Raw genomic sequence first — 5,559 nt, 5'->3', positions numbered from 1 at the left:
GGGGAATCCACCACCCCTCAGCTGTGCCTGTCTCTGCTGACCCTCCCAACTCCTGATGTCTTTGATGCTGAGATTGATTTATGAACCTAAACCCCCACAGAAATCCTCATTCTTGTCCCAAGCCCTGCATGGTGGAACCTGCTGGAGAGTCCCCCCAGAGCTGGCCATGGCCCAGGGCTCCACCTGCTCTTTGAAACGAGAATTAGTCATTCCTAAACGAGCAGCATTTTTAATTGGTCGTTAACACCAGACCAGAGGGGCCTGAAGCTCCCAGAATGGGCAACGGAGCTGGGAAGGGTTTGGAGCACCAGGAGTTCCCTTGGAAGGGCAGCTGGAGCCAGACAGGCCTGCTGGGAATGCTGCAGGGCACGAAGGGGAGCAGCTTTCCTGGGAATGACTCTCCCAGTCCTGCTGGAGCTCCCAGAGAGCTGCTCAAACACACGTGGGGCTGCTCTGGGGTCACTCCAGCCAGGCAGGAGGAGTCCTGATTTCCACCACCTCAGACACACTTGACCTTTCCCCTGAGTGCCCCCGAGCAGGGGGAGGGCAGAGTTACCAGGAATTCCAGTGCAGAACATGGAATCAACACTTTTCCCCTTCACAAACTGCTCAGCGTCGGAATTTGGCCACCCCAAAGCCTGGCACCGAGGGCCAGATGCCCCTGCGAGTTGGCACTCGGGTTTCTTCAGCTGGTCTTCGCTCTTCTCTTTGCCTACACCCCGCCTAAAACCAGCCCCTAAAATAAGCTCAGTTTATCCACACCAGCTGCCGTTTTCGGGAGCGACCACAGCGTGTCCCCACAGAGCTGTGCTTCCATCCATCCCCGCTCCTTCCAGCGGGAATCCGTCCAAGTGGGAGCTCATCTGCATGCCCGTAAATATCCCCTCCCTCCCTCCAGCGCTGCTCCAGCCCCGGCTTCCATGGGCAGAGCTGGCAGGAGAACGATGCCGACCTTCAGTCGTGCCCAGTGCTCTCGGGTCAGGCCTGGAGAGTCATTAAAAAAAAAAAAACCAAACCCAACAAACCAACCAGCCAAGAAAACCCAACAGCGTGGAAAGGTCAGAATTCAAGGTCTGCTGCTCCTTGCTAAGAAATAACACCAAGAGCCTTCCTCGTTTGCATAAAGAGTTGTACTGAGACCTGAAATGTCCCAAAAAACAGGGTGTTGTGCCCTGTTCAGTGTCACTGAAGGGTGGGAGGGAGAAGTCTCCTTGATCTTGCTGGGCACAGACCTGAGTCCACCCCAACTTATGGAGAAATTGGGGTTTCAGGAGAAGCCAAACCTTCACAGCCCCGTCAGGGGAGACCCCCCTGCAGAGCTGCTCCAGCCCTGGGGAACAGCACAGCAAGGACATGGAGCTGCTGGAGAGAGTCCAGAGCAGGCCCCAAGAAGATCCCAGGGCTGGAGCAGCTCTGCTGGGAGGAAAGGCTGGGAGAGCTGGGATTGTTCAGCCTGGAGAGGAGAAGCTTTGGGGTGACCTGGTTGTGGCCTTGCAGGACCTGAAGGGGCTCCAGGAAAGATGGAGAGAGACTATTTCCAAGGGCTGGAGGGACAGGACAAGGGGGAATGGCTTCAAACTGGCAGAGGATAAGGTTAGATGGGATATTGGGAAGGAATTCTTGGCTGGGAGGGTGGGGAGGCCCTGGCCCAGGTTGGCCAGAGAAGCTGTGGCTGCCCCTGGATCCCTGGAAGTGTCCAAGGCCAGGTTGGACGGGGCTTGGAGCAACCTGTGCTGGTGGAAGGTGCCCCTGCCCATGACAGGGGGTGGCACTGGGTGATCTTTAAACTCCCTTCCAACCCAAACCATTCCATGATTCTGTGTCTGCATCACCAGTCATGAAAGCAGCAGCAGCACCTCTGGAACAGCAGAGTTTGCCAGGATGTATCTGGAATGTGGCCTGGGACACTTCAATCCCCCTCCCTTGTCCTTTCAAACACAGGGTGCCTGCAAAAGCTGGGCCCTGGAGGTGCACAGTTCCTCTCACCTCCCTGTCCCCAGCCAGGGTGCCAGTCACTGCCACCCAAGGGTGGGGACCAAATAAGGCCCACATTGTCCTCACTAAATGGACAGAACTTGAGGGGAACAGGGAAAGAAATACCTGCAGGGCTCTGATTTCACAGAGCAGAGCTGCAGAGGCCATGGGATAGAGATCCCTGGCCAGACTGGCCACTGGAAGAAAGGGAAATTAGGGGGCAAAGGAGAAAAATTATAGGATTCCTTCAAGACCAAGAGCTGGAGCAACCACTTGGGAAGGAGGAAGATACTTCTGCCTTAAGTATGAAATCTTTCAGGAAGCCCTCAGACAGGAAAGCCCTCCCAGAGGGAGCTGGGGGGGCTCAGCCTGGAGAAAAGGAGGCTCAGGGGGGACCTTCTGGCTCTGCAACCCCCTGACAGGAGGGGGGAGCCGGGGGGGGTCGGGCTCTGCTGCCAGGGAACAAGGGACAAGAGGAGAGGGAACGGCCTCCAGCTGTGCCAGGGGAGGCTCAGGTTGGACAGGAGGAGGAATTTGCTGCTGGAAAGGGTGGTCAGGCCTTGGCAGGGGCTGCCCAGGGAGGTTTGGAGTGCCCAGCCCTGGAGGTGTCCCAGGAAGGCCTGGCCATGGCACTCAGTGCTCTGGGCTGGGGGACAAGGTGGGGATGGGGCACAGGGGGGGACCATGGGCTGGGAGGGTTTTTCCAACCTCAGGGATTCTGGGATTCTGTGTTAGGGAGGCCATCAGGGGAACAAGCCTTCCTAAGGTCAAGTAGTGCCTCATGAAGCAGCGATGAGCATCCAGAGCTGGAGAACAGATGTCACAAAATCCTGGCCAGAAGCTGAGATCCTTCCTGGTAAAAGGCAGGGACTGGGCTCCAGCTACCAAATCCAGTGGGATTTTGTCTTTCAGATGACCCCACTCCCTCACAGATCTACCTGTTCCTGCTTTGCTCAGGTCAGTCCAGCAGGGTTTGTTGAGGCTCATTCCCAGGCTCTGGGAAGTCAGGCAGGTTGGAGGGGTTGGAGACTCAGCCCTCTGTCCTCCACATCAAGACTGAGCCCTTGAACCAGACGCAGTCAGAGAATCTTCTGAGTTGGAAGGACTCCCAAGGATCACCCAGTCCAAGCTCTGCCCTTCCCAGGACACCCCAACAATCCCCCCTGTCCCTGAGAGCATTGTCCAAACCCTCCTGGAGCTCTGGCAGCCTTGGGGCCGTGCCCACTGCCCTGGGGAGCCTGGGCAGTGCCCACCACCCTCTGGGGGAAGAACCTTATGCTGAGATCCACCCTGAGCCTGCCCTGTCCCAGCTCCAGCCCTTCCCTGGGTCCTGTCCTTGCTCCCAGCGAGCAGAGGTTGGAGCTGCCCCTCGGGAGGAGCCACAACCAAACCCTGGGGGAGCTCCTATGAACACGGCCAGCGAGGAGCTGAGGGACCTTGGGGCTCTGTTTCACCTCTACTTTTCCTCCCTCCTCTTGATTCTTGTCCCCTTCAGGGAGAGATGCCTCCCACCCCCTTTTTACAGCCTCTGGTACCCCAGACTTTAGGAAGCAGAAGAGCCACTTTCCCTGAGCCCGGAGCGACTTCCACGAGGAGCCGGCCCAGGGAGCCGAGCTCTGCCCTGCAGCTCGGGGCAGAAAAAGGTCAAGGCCAGCTTGTGGCTTGTGATAACCCTCCCAACCTCCCTCCCGGGCCATGACCCATTGCTCTGGGTCCAGGGAATGCGAGTGACCTCCGGGACTGCACAGATGAGCCACGGAATGCGAGCTGACTTTCAGGAATGACTTCTTGCCAGAAGCTTCTCTGCGTGAGGCTGCTGCTGATTGCTGGGCCTCGACCACAGGATTACACTTGTCAACCAGAAAGTATTTTCACCACACGTGCCTTTCTCTGCACCCGCTGACCTGCCAGAGAGCCCTCACCTCTGTCCCTTGGGGCCTGGCCCCGTGGACAACATTCCCACCACATCCCATCGCTGTCTCCGGTGGAGCAGGACCAGCTGCCCACCCCTGGGGCAGGTTGGGGAGGAAGGTGCCCCAGGTCTTGCTGGTGTCTCCAGGCAGCTCTCAGGCAGCCAGGACATCTTTGGCAGGAGCTCAGGGTGGCACTGAGCTCCCCAGGGTCACTTGGGTGGCTGCTGAAGGTGGGAGATCCCACAGTGTGGAGGGTGAGACCTCCTGCCAGCAATCCAGAGAATAAACAGGCACAGGGGGTGGTGGGGAACTCCCAGGCACAGGGATTGGGGCACACAAGGGCCACCTGTGGGGCTCAGAGGGCCAGGGACACCCAACCCCATTGGGACTGACTGTGGGGGACTCCACAGGGCAGCACCTCTGCAAGGGGGGCAGTTTGGGTGGAAGGGACATCAGGGGCTCAAACGTGGCCAGTTAAAGGGTGTTCCTGGGGCTCAGGAGTGAAGAGTGAGGATGAACCTTCAGCCTGACTGAAATGGTGCAGGGATCTGTGGGAGAAGTGCCATACCCATGGATTCCACCCAGGAACACGGGTGGGGTGCTATGATCCTTCACCTTGGAGTGCAGGGCAGCACAAGCTGGGATACCTGGGTTTGTTCATCCTGCTCTGGAATCACTGCTGGAATGACCTCCCCTGACTGAAAGCAGGTGGTTTGGCTCTGGGACTTCTCCCCTCTCCAATCTCACCTGGGCAGTGTCAACTCCCCCAGAGAACTCCCAGCTCCAACTTCTCCCCCCTCCCATTGCTAATTCCTACCTGGTTGCTTAGGACTGTTCATTCCCATAGTGAATTAATGTAAAAGCGTCTTCTCAGAGGTAGAATCGTGACATTTAATTTAATTCAGTGCTTCAAACATTCTCTGGGAGTGTCTGGCTCACCAAAACACCTTTATCTCACCCACAACTTGTAATTTCTCTGGGTCCTGGGCAACCTGGCTTCCTCAGCCTGCAAGTCACGATGTTCTTTTTGGTTTTTTTGACTTGCACGTGGTGTGGATGAGGCCTCTTTACACCCTGAAGCTCAGGGGTGGTTTCTTAAGAGTTCCTGGTGTATCAACTAAGAAGATACTCTTGTGGAACTATTGTATTTCTTTCCTTTTTTTTGTTTGTTTGTTTGTTTGCTTTTGGCTTAATGGCTTGGCTGTTAAACCAAGACAATTTCTTCCTGCAGATAATAATCCACTAATTGCCCAGAGAGATTGTGGAGCCCCAACCCTGAAATGGGACACATCTCTGGAAGTGTCCAAGGCCAGGCTGGGTGGGGCTTGGAGCAACCTGGGCTAGTGGAAGGTGTCACTGGATGATCTTCCAGGTCCCAAACCCAAAACTTCTTCAGAGGGACCAGGTGGATGTTTTAAGGAGGAAAAAGAAAAGCAATGGTACAAGAGAGATTCCAGCTCTTTTAATACCACTCAGTTCTCCAGGTTTAACTGGACAAACAACCCCTTCACCCCCAGACTTATCGTACCCCTTCCAGTAGACCGGGTTAACAGGGTTAGAAATTAAACTTTAGTTAATACAGCTCCTGAGTTTGGTTAATGCAGCTCCTGAGTTTGTGCTTCCACAGGGAAAAAGGGACAGGGATGAGTTGCTGGTGGTTGGTTTGACTCTC

This window comes from Chiroxiphia lanceolata, chromosome 2, assembly GCF_009829145.1.
Source record: "Chiroxiphia lanceolata isolate bChiLan1 chromosome 2, bChiLan1.pri, whole genome shotgun sequence".
In the NCBI taxonomy this organism is placed as follows: domain Eukaryota; kingdom Metazoa; phylum Chordata; class Aves; order Passeriformes; family Pipridae; genus Chiroxiphia; species Chiroxiphia lanceolata.
This window is presented reverse-complemented; position numbering follows the sequence as displayed.